The 14647-nt window shown below is 47.7% G+C and overlaps 1 long non-coding RNA gene across 1 annotated transcript; it reads right to left on the bottom strand.

Moving 5' to 3' along the window:
- Nucleotides 1-1957: 1957 nt before the first annotated feature.
- LOC135975869 (uncharacterized) lies at nt 1958-14456 on the bottom strand. The gene is made up of 2 exons (XR_010592937.1): nt 13360-14456; nt 1958-7214 (listed from the first exon to the last, which is right to left on the bottom strand). It is a non-coding gene; the product is annotated as an uncharacterized LOC135975869 (long non-coding RNA).
- Between the last annotated feature and the right edge of the window lie 191 nt (nt 14457-14647).

Here is a 14647-nt window from a genome sequence, read left to right as displayed (position 1 = left end):
CCATCAGAATCCTTGTATTTATTTATTTATTTTGGATGCATGACAGAGTAAGGATTTGTACAGCTCAAGAATAAGCGATTTGAGTAATGCTTTATGTGCTTTTGTACTTTGCTGATATGTTGTTGAAAAATCCCCTTAGCAATAGAGACAGAAATAGCCAGGCAGCGCAAGATTCTGATGGGGAAATTGAAAGTCAGTAAGTAGATTTTCAAGGGGCAATCCAGCCAGCTGTGGACAAATGGCATCAAGTGATTTTTTTTTTGCTTTTGTATTTCAGACGACCATTCTCCTCACCCAGCAGTACAGCCACATGGGTTGGTTTGTTAATATTATTAGGACAAATGAAATGCTGTTATATATAAATCTGAGAGTATATATAATCTTCCAGAAGGGATAAGATGGGGCTGATTCTTAATATCTGGAGTCCTCCAAATAATTTTCTAAATTAATATTCATGTTAGGGATATTGCATTTAAGTGGCAATGCCTTGTGAATCTTGGTGTTTTACAAAATTTAGTAAAAATATTTTGAATTTTAGCAATTTTTGTAGTAAAATTTGTTCTTTAATAAATTTAAGTAAAATCATAATAAATAATGATACTTGGCATTTAGCTTTCACCTGTAGATTTCAAAGTGTTTCAGAAAGGGCAGTATCATTGCCATGTTTTATGTGGGGAAACTGAGGCAAAGGGACTTGCCCAGCATCATGGAATGTCTGAGAGACAGAGGTGGAAACGGAACTCAAGTCTACTGATTCTCAGCCCAGTGCTTTAGTCATGGCACCAACCTGCCTCGTAACTTAGCAAAGCTCCCCAGTTAAAAAGAATCAAAGGAGAGAAAAGAGAGGAACTCTCCCCCAACAGCAAAGGCCGAGAAAAACATTGGAGGAATTAAAATAAATGGAATTGCTAAGTATAGCAAAATGCTGCAGACTGTCCCACAGCTACAGAGAGGCTGAGACCTAGGACGGAATGACTCACCCTCCATCCCCAAAGATCTTTTTCCTATATTCAGCGCAGGGCCGGCTCCAGGCACCAGCTTGGCAAGCAGGTGCTTGGGGCGGCCACTCCGGAGAGGGGCAGCAGGTCCAGCTGTTCGGCGGCAATTCGGCGGACGGTCCCTCACTCCCGCTGGGAGCGAAGGACTCCCGCCGAATTGCTGCCGCAGATCGCGATCGTGGCTTTTTTGGGGGGAGGGGGGGCTGCTTGGGGCGGCCAAAACCCTGGAGCTGGCCCTGATTCAGGGTCACACAGATATTCTGGGGGCCCTGGACAAAATCTATAGCTACTGCCCCCATGTTCCCCAAAAAATTACCACTGAGGGGAGGCCCCCTAGGCGGGGTGACAGGCTGGCTCTTGTCCTGCAAGGCTGAGCCCATGTTCCAGGCTGAGTGTGGGTGACGGGACGTGCGGGGTTCTAGTGTTGCTGAGACGGAGGGGCTGGTGGGCCAAACTTGAGTGGTGCTGTGACCCTGTGCACCAGGTGGCAACACAGCTTGGTTTGGGGCCCTATCAAATGGAGGGGCCAGCACGAACTGTCCCTTTTGCCCTTGCCCCCTCCCAGCTAGCCCTGCCTACATTAGACATTGGCAAACACCACAGTCCTGTGTTTAATGCATATTCTCTGAAGGAAGGAGAAAAATGAGCTAACAGAAAGTTGGCTTTGAGCTGTGTGAGGCCTTATGGATCACAGGGGAGCTCTCTAAAAATGTGTGTGGGCAACTGGCAGTCAGTGTAATTGCAGCAGTGATAAACTCCAGGGTTTAGTAGCGGTGCAAGAAGATAATCCAGCTGCAATGTGTGGAATGTTCTGCAGATCTTGTTGGGTGTTAGCAATGAAACCAGAGCACAGAGGAAGGCAGCAATCTAATCTGTAGACTATAGCAGGTCCATGTTTCCAGAGCTGAAGTAGTTAATGGGAAGCTGAATCTAGCAATATTTCTTTAGGCGATAAGAAGCATGCCGAACTGCAGACTTTATTATTCATATAGTATGTCTGAGACATTTATTGGCAGATTAACTAGTACATTTGCAAAGGGCAAGTCAGGTTTGTTTGAGGGAAATTAAAGTACAGTCTGCTGTTCTCCCAGTTCTCTGCATTTCCCTGAAGCTTCAGGTAACACTGGTAAAAGCTGACATGGGAATACACTTAAGCCTCTAGCTATGGCAAATATATCCCAAGTCACTCAGAAACATGGGCTGACCCTGCTCCGACTGGCACGTCCCAGGTGCTGCACAGAATTCTGAATGGCCCCGAAACCAAGAGAACAGGTTTGTGTGCTGGGGAAGCTCCCTCAGACATGCCCACGGGAGGTGATCGTCAGTGCGCTTTATGCTAGTGCACAGCTGTAATCTAAGCCTAGTTCTTTCCATACACAGCTAAATCCAGCCAGGCGGCGTTTTCTACAGCGGGCTGCTCTATGACTGGACTGGGCCAGGAGTGTCCCAAATACCCCAGGTGCCAGTGGGGAAATCCAGACATCATTAACAAACTCAACAGGTGAAGAGAAAAACCCTCTGATGACTCAGCAGCTGTTGTTCTTATTCAATAACTAAACCAAATTTTTAACAGAACAATTTAGTTGGGGATTGGTTCTGCTTTGAGCAGGGGGTTGGACTAGATGACCTCCCAAGGTCCCTTCCAACCGTGAGATTCTATGATTCTATGAGACAGCAGCGAGGCCAGTGATGCTTCCACCTCCGGTGCTGTGTGCTGTTAAAATCGATCCAGATCTCAAATGGACTATAATCCTGTTAACCAAACAAGACCTGGTTTCTCCTTTGCACAGCTGGATTGTAGCTTGAGAAGGGAAAGGCAGCTCCGAGGCGTCCTTCCACTCGATTAGAATAGAACATATCACTGCCTTTGTTTCGGTTTTATCGCTGGCTCTAGCTAACCATACATGCCATCATCTGCTTGTGGATGAACTGTGAATTGAGGGCTCTCTGGTGTGTGCATCGAGCAGAGTGCTGCGTATGGCATGAGAAGCAATGCAGCTTGCCCAGCCATGCACCCTCCTGCATGGGTTCTGAGTTAGCAGTTTGACCCTGGACATTCACCCCCTCCTCTAGCTGGGACTGCGAGCACCGTGTGCACCGAGAGTCCCTCTCACCGCCCTGCTGGCTGGATCCCCAAAGCAACAGTGATGGGCTCATGGAGGAATCTATATCTTGCCCAGAAGGGTGTGTTGGTCTGATATGTGGCCTTGAAAGGGGTAGGAAAAAAGGGGAAAGATGGTACAGAAAGTGGCTTTTCTGTATCAAACTTCTGTGGTTCTTGGGGAGAAAAAAGCATTTTGTTCTGAGAAAGGTTCTTCTCTGAAAAGATTTCTGGATGAGGCATAACTGGACAAGTTTACCTTAAGGTGGAAAATTTCTTTCACTGAGTATTATCCCAGTAATTGGGGGACATTTATGATGCCGAAAGCCTTCGAATGATGCAAACGTATGAAATTTCAGGAAAATTCACACTGAAAAAAGAGTTTATGAAATTGACACTTATTTTTCAGCTTACCTTAACTTTGAAGAGTCTGTCTACACAGCAAGGACTGGCCCGTGCTTGGCCCGTGCCAGCCACTCAGGCTTGTGGGGCTTGGGCTGTGGGGCTGTTTCACTGAGGTGCAGACAACTGAGTTCTGGCTGGAGCCTGGGTTCTAGGAACCTGCAAGTGGGAGGGGCCCAGAGCTCAGGCTACAGTCTGAGCCTGGAAGTCTACACAGCAATGAAACAGTCCCGCAGCTGAGCCCCGCGAGCCCTCGTCGGCTGGCATGGGCCAGCCATGGGTTTGTCTTTGCTGTGTGGACAGACCCACAGTGAAATCCTGACTTCTCCTGGGCTGCTGCAGTGTAACCATTAGACCACAGTGCACCAGGATCAGCAAGACTGGGGGAGTCCCCGTTTTGCCAGGAAAAGGCATAATTTGGTTGTGTTCAGGCTCTGATCAGAGCGTAGAGATGCCCATAAACAAGATCCCCTCTCCAGCTCAGCTGACTGCTTACGAAGGCTGTCCGGAACAAGAGGCCTCTCTCCAGATTTATCATCTTAGCAAGTTCCTTAAAAAAACAGCCATGACCCTGCATCGGGCTTGGAAAAACCAGCTAGGGACATGAGAAACTGAAACAGCAGCCCCCTCTTCTCTGGTCTCCATGCAGCTCCCCGAGCAACAGAGTCTGGAATCAGAAGAGAGCGGGCGGCTGAGGAGACAATGCGCCAGGCGGGATCCAGTCCAGCTCTCTCTTCCACAAACCTTTCAGTGAGCCAAACAGCTCGGCCTTGGAAGACTGCGAGTACACATCGGCTCCGGGCAGTGACAGGAGGGCATGCTGAGAGTCACCTTCCCCACCAGCTAACTCCAAGTTCAGCCCATTGTATTGTCTCTGAGGAAACACGAGGGAGCTTGGAATAAAATGGAGTTCCTCCTTACTCTGAATAGCCTAGCAACTGCCGAACAATGCTCAGGTCAGTAGCCAGCTGGGGCTGACAGTGTGGAAAAAAAGCAGTTCCTAGTCCTTGGTGTGGGGAGGGGAGTGGGCGTGTGATTTTGTGTAGCTCCACCAGGCCCCTTCTTCATCCCCGAGTGACCCAGTCTCCCCACCCCAGCTCTGGAGAGGATGTTGGTCCTTCGCTCCTGCAAGCAGCTCTCACTCCGGCTCTGGGGGCCAGCGGCAGGGTGCTCGCCCCTCAGCAGGAGGGCAATGGCGCAGCACCAGGCACTGATGTGGCTCCCCCAGGTCATCGGTTTTCTCGTGGCTCCTTCTCCTAATGCTGATGCCACGAGGGAAGTTCTGCCCCAGTGATGCTTGGCCAGCTCCTGTTGCTGTGCTGATGTATGAGACGGCGCTGACCAGGGCCAGGCCTAGCCTTTCAGTTTCTTCCCCAGTGCAGCTGGGTTGCTTGGTTTCCAGGAGGCCTATCTCTGGTAACACAGGGTGAGCGTTCCTAGATCTGGGAGGGGTGATTTACGAGAGAAGGGCTGAATGGACATTCCAGAGCGCAGGCACCGCTGAGATTGCAGAGCCAGAGGGAGTTCTATCTTTGTATTATGGGCATTGCTAAGTTGAATGGTGTGATTCTTCCAAAGCACGACTTTTCTGTCCTCAACCAATGCTATTCTCTGATGTCTGCCCCAAAGGCACAGTGTTTCAGAAGGGGTCTGTTGAGAAGGGCAGACCCTGCTCATATTGCTGTGGTCTGGTTGCTTATTTGCAGAAAAGACAATGCAGCATATTGCGTGTGAATTCTCCTTGTCACAAGCTTTGGGTGACTTTAAGGCTCTGGCTTCTCCTGAGATTTGGGTGGGTGACTCCAGTCACCTGTGCCCTACACTGTAGTGCCATGATAAGCAACGCTGTTGACCTCAGCTGTCAAGCCGCTCATCTTTGTCCTGCTGCCAGCATTGCTTTGGAAGGAGGGTTGGGGGAGGACCACGATCATCTGGCTTGTGCAATTAAAACATTTAGACCAGGACCCTGCAAACACTCACTCTTGTGCTTAGATTTAAATGTGTGCATGGTCCCACTAACGTCAATAGGCCTGCTCGTCCGAATAAATGAACCCCACACGTAACTGTCTGAAGAACTGAGGCCTTTGTTTGTTTTTATTCTTCCCAACTTGCTTGGAAATCCTGCTTTGTAGGGAACGTGCCCCAGCCTCCAGTGTCTCCCTGCCCACGGCAGGCACTCCCCGGTCCAACGCAAATTGAGATTTTTCTGGAAATGCAATTGTTTTCCTTCATTTCAACCTCTTTTTGCCTTCTGCAGTTTGCGGCAGATACCGTGAAAAGTTGGGCTGGCCTGAGTATTTGTGGAGAAGCTATTTTCCCCCCCTCCCTATTTTCTCAAAAGCAGCTACCTAAATCCAAACTAAATTTAAAAAATACCACCCTAAAGAGGGTTACATTAATTTAGTAACGGGGCCTGTGTAATGATGAAGGGAGCATAATATTCTTATGTAATAAGTCTTGCTTTATAAAGGCTGTAATTCTGAAATGATATTGTTTTAACAAACAAGGCTCTAGACATGCCCAAGGGCAGTGTTATTCTCAGAAGACTTTTCCAAGAAGGCCTGTGTTGTTGGGTTATTATTTCATGGCTTCCAAGTTCAGTGAGTGGAGCTATTTTTTTATACTCGGATTGCAGTAAAAACAACAACGTTCAAATACTTTGTCAAGGAGATCAGGAGTCAAAATGGAAACTATTTTTGTAGGATGAGAAGTGTTGAAAGCCTCTTGTTTCATGCAATTAGATTTGGAATCTGGCCCCGGCTCACATTCTGGAGAAATGTTTTCAGAAGCCTGCATTAATAAGCAAGCTGAGGTGGAGGAAATTCAGTTCCTTGCAGCCTTTCATGGGCTGATCTGACTCCGGGGGAATATATCATGCAAACCCAGGTCAAATCTGGAAAGACCGGGGAAGGGAGACTTGCTCCAGGGCAAAGGCAAAAGGATCCTCATCCCCATTGGCCTCCAGCAATGACACCATGATAAAACCCCAGTCTGCCCATCCCTGCTGCTTTCTGCCACCTTGTTGTGACACTTGTAAATTCCAGTCCAGAGACTCACCCCTCCTAGGTGCTTGTCTGCATAAGGGGCTGTTGATCTCAGGCCCAGAGAGAGGGACAGAGACAGCTGTTTTACTCACTAGGTATCCTAGCAGTCCGAGCCCTGCAAGTCCATCCCGTCCATCCCTACAGCAGCACCGCTTGCAACAGCCCAGCTCCTGCTGCTTTGTCCAAGGAGAGACTCAGTACCACTCGGCCGGCTGACTCTCTCCTCACAAGCAGCAGCCGACAACACCTCCTTTTTCTAAGGGCTTGTCTGCACTGGGCTCTCAGGCAGCTCCGGGCCTCCGTCAGCTGCGACTGTAGCCTTGCAGCACAGGAGCGAGGAGGGAGTTGGGGCAGAGGTGTTCACCGAGCAGGAGCCTTGGAGGGAGGCGGCTCAGGGAAGCAGTGGCTCTCAGAGGCCTCCAGGACATGGCCTGAGGCTTTGGAACTGCCAGGTTGTTTGGAAGCTGCAGGGACGCCCAGGAACAGACGCAGCCCCGTTATGCGTGTGTCAGTATTTGGTGTCCCGAAGATTCGATTAATTGGCTCTGGGAGGAAGAGCTAGTGACTGGCACCCTGTGCTCTGCCCATGGGAGTCTGGACCTCGCAGGGCTTCGCTTGGTCACATTCGGGAAGCTGGGAACTAGCTGGATGAGTTCCAGGGTGGGTGGGCTGCAAACAGAAACAATAAGACTTTGATAAATGACAAGATCTTAAAATATAGTTTAAAGGTATTTGTAGTCTCTCCCCTATTTACTGACTGGATTAGAGAGTCCAGATGTGTGGCCCAGCACTGAATAATGTCAGTCACCCCAGAGTGAGAGCCCAGCTGCCTAAGGGATGGCGGTCGATGGCTCCTTGGCCAAGTAGCCCTGGGTCACTTAGCTCAGGCCATCTCGCCAAATTTAGGCAGATTCAAGAGGCCAAAATGCAATAACAATAAGATAACTCAACTCAAACAGAGCCTGTAAAGCTGGCTGGTTGGCTTGGCAGCCCCTCCCTTTGTGCCGCTGTGGAAAAAAAGGGTTGGCCCCAAGGTTTGCCAAAGGCCAGGAGAGGCTGTAATGGGAGAAGGGGAAAGAAAAATCTCTCCCCCCGCCTCCAAAAGGGACAGAAAAGGTGCATTTGAGGCAGGCGTCATTAATATGTAATTACTTCTTTGTCGGAATGTTCCTTTCACTTGGGGGAGTGCTGGGCTCTCTGCACAGTGCGAGAAGCCAGAGCGTCTCTCTAGGCACCTCTTGGGCGTTTGGAAGAAAAACAAACTTAATTGCAGCTTTTAAAAATACCATCTTCCCAAATCAGCATGAGCGAGGACTAGGTAATTCTATCTGAGCATGGCCAGCCCTGCGCAGGGCCTTAGCCAGAGCTGGGCTGAGCGGATGGACAACAAGGATCAAGCCAGAAGAGAGTCCCTCTCTGTGTGCAGAGAAAGAGAGGATGGTAGGGCAGCCCTACCGAAGTGCCCCCGTCCCTTCACCAGTCCTGGGGGTAAAGGGATTAAAACGTATTAGTGCCATTTAATTATTATTGCCCATCACTATGGTGCCAGTTTCTCTGCTAAGCACCCTGCCCGCCATAGCGGGAAAGAGGAGCTCCCATCAAGCAAGTCAATGGGGAATTGCTTTTTCTGTATCAGTTTCACTGATCAGTCTGTCAGCACCGGGTGCAAATGAGGGAAATCTCACCCATTTGTGTGTGTGTGGCAGTATCTTCTGAATCATTAGCTCTATTGTATTGGGCTTGGCTTGCAGGATGATGAGTATTTCATCCATCAATTCAGAATCTTTTAAACACTAATACTGAATTTATAGAATTGGTTAAACGAAGTGTTGACAATATGGACAATATGTTTCTGATTAACGCTGCAATTTAAAATGAAACTGCCAACTGCCTAGAGTTACTAAAACACTGCAGCGTTTTTCCAGATCCATTGGGTTTGGGAACTCAGCTCCATCGGACTAACAGATGTTGGACGTGGAACTTACAATGCATTTGAAACTGACTGATTTAGAAATGAGGGCTGCTCTCCAAAAGCTTTATTATTCCTCTACGGTGATTAAATTCATACCGTGAATACCCTCTTCCCCTGTATTGTTCTGCTTGGGCATATTTGCCAATTTTGGTTATGACCGAGATCTTTTCCAGCCCTTTCCCTTTATTCGAGAAGGGAGGGAAGAAAATCCAGCCCCCCAAAAAACCACTTCATCAGCTTTACATTATCTATTTTTTCTGAGTTAATTGATGGCATTCTCATTCCAAGTGGTGGGTTCTCCAGAAATGAGCTCTGGAGTTACAGCACAGAAAGCCTGCATGGTGTTTAGGAACCAGGGTCTGACACAGGATTAAGGTGTGGGGTCCATGTTTGAAGGGAAGGGAACTGGATTCCTAGGAGTCTAATTCTTTTTGAACATGTGGCATTTTAAAAACTAACAAGTGATATGATTTAAATGGTAACAGGAATGAAAAGGGAAAGTACAAATGGAGCCCAGAACAACACTGGAAAATCTGAATCCAGATAGACAATAGAGACTCGACTGCTCAATCAACAACTAAAATGATGATCTTCCTTTGTGCTATCTGAAACCTCCAGCAAGAATGTTTATGGGACATGAGGGTTTGATTCCATCCTTTGCGTTGCCTATGACTCCCCATCAAAAGCAATATTTGTGTTTAAAATTCAATTACAGAGGAGAGAGAGGCCAAAGCAACTAAGTTCAGAACGAGCTCCAACCTCCCCACAGCCTGGGGGTGTGAGGAGCCCAGGGCTAGGCTAGTCTCTGCTAAAGACCAGTGATGCCATCCGCCGGCCATTACAGCTGAGTCATCGTTAATGAGCTGGAAACATACAAATGCCTGGGTGAGTCTGGAGGGCCATTAGATTTTCCTGCACAGCTTTTGTTATTGTCCTTATGCCAGGACATGATTTCTGTCATGTCACATGTGGAGTCCCACTAATGCATTTTATTATTGCAGGGATCCAACGAACGAATGATAATAGATAAATAAGATACACTATGACAAGGCTGCGGGTATGCAAGTACAGATTGCAGCCGTGTGTCCTTCAGCATGACGTGTATGGTAGGTACAATCTTCTGTAAAATAGCTACTAAAAGTATCTAGTTTTTTGGGCTGGGAAAACCTGGTGGAGTTGGAGGTTTTGCAAAAGGATGTTTTAGCTTCTTGGAGTTCTCAGCCCCTGTTTGAGTTTAGGAGCTTTCTCCCTAAGGTAATTTTAAATCTCTGGTGGTGGTTGTTTCTGCAGGATATGATGTTGGATAAACATGTCTCCTCCCTAAAGGGAGCCCATCCTCTGTTTAGGGCTAAAGGGACACCCCACATGGCAGGCTGGCACCGGGGAGCACTGCACACAGTATATAACATCAGCGATATTTTCCTATCTCACCTTCTTTGCTGCGTTTTTCAGTTTGTTCTGAGTTGAATATTAACCCAAATTAATCTGGATTAAACTGCACTGGTGTAAACCGCACTGTGTGCCCAGCCAATGCTTCTACACTGGGGTTTGCAATGAGGTCACTACATCCATGTCTTTACAGCACTGCACATTTCTTTAACGTAGGCAGAGGTTTGAATCGTGTTGGCACTAAACCTGAGGTGCTGTGGGCTTCCTAGCACCTACATGTTAATGGGCCTTATTCTAATAATACTGACTATAGGGATGAGTTCCAGGGATAGACAAACTGCTTTGGATAAAATAAGAACACATTCAAACCTTCACCCAAAACTCAAAGTGAAACCGAAACAAAACTTTTCCAAACTCCCCTTCCCCCAGAAGCAGTGGTTCTCCAACTCTTGTCCTCGTGACCCCTTTCACACAGCGACCCCCTTATAAATTAAAAACACTTGTTTATATATTTAACACCATTATAAATGCTGGAGGCAAAGTGGGGTTTGGGGGTGGAGGTTGACAGCTCGCGACCCCTCCCCCCCCGTGTAATAACCTCACGACCCCCTGAGGGGTCCCGACCCCCAGTTTGAGAACCCCTGCCCAAAAGCTCTTGTCATTCCCCATCGGCTGGACACTTCGTCCTTGCCTGGCTTTGGTTAAGATTCAGCTTCAATAGCAAATTTGTTACAGGAGAAATCTCATTAAATGTGAGGTAAAAGGAAATGAAAAAGTGTAAACTATCCAGATTTATTATCTGTTGTCTTCTGAGCATGTGAAGATGCAAAAAAGGTATCAAAGCTGCAAGACTACAAACCTGCGCAGGCACTTTATCTGCATTGGTTGCACATAGGATTTTTTTCTTTTGAAAAAGCCGCACTGAGTTTTGTGTTGAGTCTAAAAAGGGGAAGATGGTTTGGTTTGGTCCTAATGCCTCAGACTACCAGCCACTAGCTCTGTTACCCTGGACATTTGCTATCCAGGGATATCTGAATGCTGAGCTCTGGAATTCATAACAGCTTGTAGGTATGGTTATACACCAGAGCTATCCCCTCACCTTCTCCTGCCGTAAAGGCGAACAGAAAAACAAAATAAATGTTGGGAAAATGGGTTGGAGGTTTTAACACTGGAAAAGTCGAGAATATCGGGTTCTAACTTCTCTCTTTTTCTGAGAGGATTTTGGCCTTTGGATGATTGTGAATGTGACATAGCAGGAGTCTGGGATCTGGAAATCTAAGCTGCAGTGCTCGCAGAGCTGAACGGAGGGGAGAGGCGTTGTTGTGATTTAAGACATCATATTCTGAGTCCTCCAAAAATTCCAACTTGTCCTTCAGGACAAAATTGGGAAACCAGGACCTGATACTTCTTATTAAAATACATTTTAAAAAAGCAGGAAAAAAGTTAGAAAAGATTACAGAAAAAGTTTCGAAACTATTTTGTACACCATAAAGAAATAGCAACAAGCATTATAGATGAAACTGGTAGCCCCACGTATAGTTAAAGCTGCCTAACATTTTCTATTATACAACCACGGTTTTAGTTACTTTTAACTTTACTAAAATGTAATCATTTGGGCTGAAATGTCCATGTTGTGTGTCTGCCTCAAGCTGAATGTTTTTGGAACATTTCATGAAAAGTGGTTCAACTGTTTCCAAGAATGAAGTTCGGAAAAACATGTTGTTTTACGCTGACTGTACTAAAAAATTCTTACAACTGGTTTCACTGAGAAGCACCAACTCCTCCATACTTCGGAGCAGGAACTTGAAATTTGGCTGGGGTGGAGGACCACCCTCATGTCAGGCATGTGCCTGTTGCTGCCCCTGTCAAAATCCAACCAAATCTAGCCAAATTATGAGCCCTTAACTTTGTCATTTGCACATGCTCACAAGAGATTTGTTAGAGGCCGGCAGCAAAATTCTCCAAACATTGTCTCCACTGAGCGTGTTCCACCCCCAAAACGTGCCCTGCCAAGCACAGTGAGTACATGCTCCTGCATGGGGCTAAGCAGGACATATCTGCAGTTGTACCGTCTGCTGCCTGGGGCTGGTGTGGAATCAGGCCCCAGAACTCAGAGCAGGGAGCCTGTCTCCCCCGCACTCCCTGTAACCCCCACCCCACCGTGGAAGAAAAGAAAGAAACAGTTTGACTTGAATGGGAGAGACAAGGTCAGGGAGAGGGGGCTAGGAGCAGAGGAGATATGGATAGAAGGGTCTCTCCACCAGAAACTGGATTTGAACCCAGGATTCCTATGTTCCAATATCCCTCTGCTCTTCGCAAGATCTATGAAATCCACTGCAAAGTGTATGAGTTGTCCCCTTGTGGTAGCTGGTCCACATAGAGGATAACAGCCTACTACTTACTACTGGTGCTCCCTTAGCTCAGTGGTAGAAGTCTGTTCTGTGAATCTGAAGGTCCCCATCCTGCTGGTAACCCATGCTGGGGTCAATATGATTCCACAAGGTGGAAGTTTGTGGCGGGGTGTTTGTGTGTCAGTTTGCTATTTAAAAACTTAGGAAATTATATTAAACAAACAAGCAAACAAACAAACAAAACTCCCTACATTAAAAGAATGTTGAGATTGCAAAGTCAAGCTCTGAAAAGTTTAGAAATGCCAGAATTAATGTTACCAATGTGCTTTATTTGGTCCCCTTGTGTGTATGCATTAAGATATGGGCTTTAATTACATGATCACATACTATCTTTTCTATTGGCACCTGCCTCATTCAGTGCACAGGATGAGAGGTGATCGCTGTATTGGCCAATATTTCCTTTTATATCACGATCATTCAGTGTGTGGCCCCAGGCCTTATTTACTGCTTATCACCTAGCCCCTGCACTGAACATAACATGATCAATACCCTCCTGGGCATTTCTATGGGGTATTCACTGTAGTCTCTGAGCGCTTCAGAGCCATGAATGAATTTATCTCACAACACCCCAGGTGAGAGGAGGGGCGGCTTTTATCCCCAGAGTGCAGACAGGGAACTGACCGAAGCACAGAGTTTAAAGTCAACATTCAAAAAATATCCACTCATTTGGGTGCCTGATTTGAGACACGTGGGGCGTAATTGTTCAGAGTATTTAGCCCTTGCTCTATTCCAAGCACAGCTCCCACTGACTTCAGTCACAGCCATCAATGCTCGGCACGTATGCAAATCAAACCCCTTCTTGCTCACATGGGCACCCAAGGAACGAGGAACACACCGTTAGGGACCAGCCGTGAAACATGTTCATAGAATTGACTTTGCCCAGCATGACCCAGGAACACTGTGGTAGAGGCAGGGATAGAACCCAGTTCTCCAGGGCAGCATGCAGCTAACTGCCTTCGCCCTGAGACCGTCTGTTTTCTTCCTGCAATCCCCTGCCTCATTCACTACACCCCTCCCAGCCTGGTGTGGTGCACGAACTCACCCGACATCTGTCCCTTCTGTCATGCGAGGGAGATGCCGGCGCACGTCTACGTAGCCTCAGGTGGCAGCCCCTCTTCTGGCTCCTCTAGAACCTCTTATTAAGGTGGCTGCACTCTCTCCACACCTCCTGATCATGGCACACCCCATCCGTGGCCCCACTAAGTCACGGGACCTTGTCAGCCTCTTCCTGGCGCTGGCCAAGATGTTCATCCATCACCCGAGGAGGAAGCAGCTGGAGGTGGCAGGGGACAGGACTCTGTGCTTGAGTCCCCTTTCCGTCCCCTTGTTAGGTCCCGTCTCTGGGCAGAGGTCCTCTGGGCAGTGACCACTGACTCCCTAGATGCCTTTGAGGGGCAGTGGGAGCTGTCGGGGGGTTCTGCTCAGTGTCCCCTTCTGGTTCCTTGATTTTCAGTCTTTAATCTCACTCCTGTTCCTTTTTTCTACTTTGTTGTCCCCCGTAATCAGTTGGAGCCTGGACTTAGTGGTTCCTCCCTTAGTTGAGGAGAGAAAAGCCTTCAGTTTTGGGTGGGCCGAGAATTGCCTGTTTCCAGTACTTCAAATAGTCCACACCTTCCAGCCTCTGAACAAATGAAGCAGGGGTCCTATGACAGATGCCCCCCAAAACACACATAATCCCGACTCATCCCCAGAGCAGGTCCAGTCTGTGCACTGAAGAAGCCTGGGGTCCTGTGGAAAAAATAGGATGTGATCAGATAGTTAAAGACTGTATCAAATAATGCAGATGTACAAGGGGTCAAATTAAGGTTGCACAGACACTCTTAACTCTGGCATTTCTCTACTTTGGCATGTTCTACTCTGCAACCGTAACTCTCTTTTAACATAGGATTTGAATGCAATATATGTGTATATCTAGCTGTGCCGCACACCTTCAGCCTGGTTCCTGGATTGATGTGCTGCTTGCACTAATCCTTTCAATGAATAATCGTTGGGGAGCAATGATATCGCTCATCCTCACACCATGGATGCACGGAGGAGAAGGGGGGTTACCCCAGTGTCAGCTGTGATGAACGGGCGTGCCACTCACCACGCCAGGAGAGGCGGCGAGAAAGCTAAGGGCTGTCTTGTTTTCCAAACAAGTTGCTGTTCTTGGGCTTGTTGATAGGCTGGTTACCATGGGAAATAATGCTTTGCAGCCCAGGAAGTCTCTCCCCAGCATTCAGGGCTGTCACACGGGCCTCCTTTTCCCTTTCTCTTGACTTACACCATTGGAGCCATCACCGGATTGGTACTTCTGTAACATGAAAGGTGTGCATGGGGCCAGTCCTCAC

The sequence above is a fragment of the Chrysemys picta genome, chromosome 15 (genome assembly GCF_011386835.1).
Source record: "Chrysemys picta bellii isolate R12L10 chromosome 15, ASM1138683v2, whole genome shotgun sequence".
In the NCBI taxonomy this organism is placed as follows: Eukaryota; Metazoa; Chordata; order Testudines; family Emydidae; genus Chrysemys; species Chrysemys picta.
This window is presented reverse-complemented; position numbering and strand designations above follow the sequence as displayed.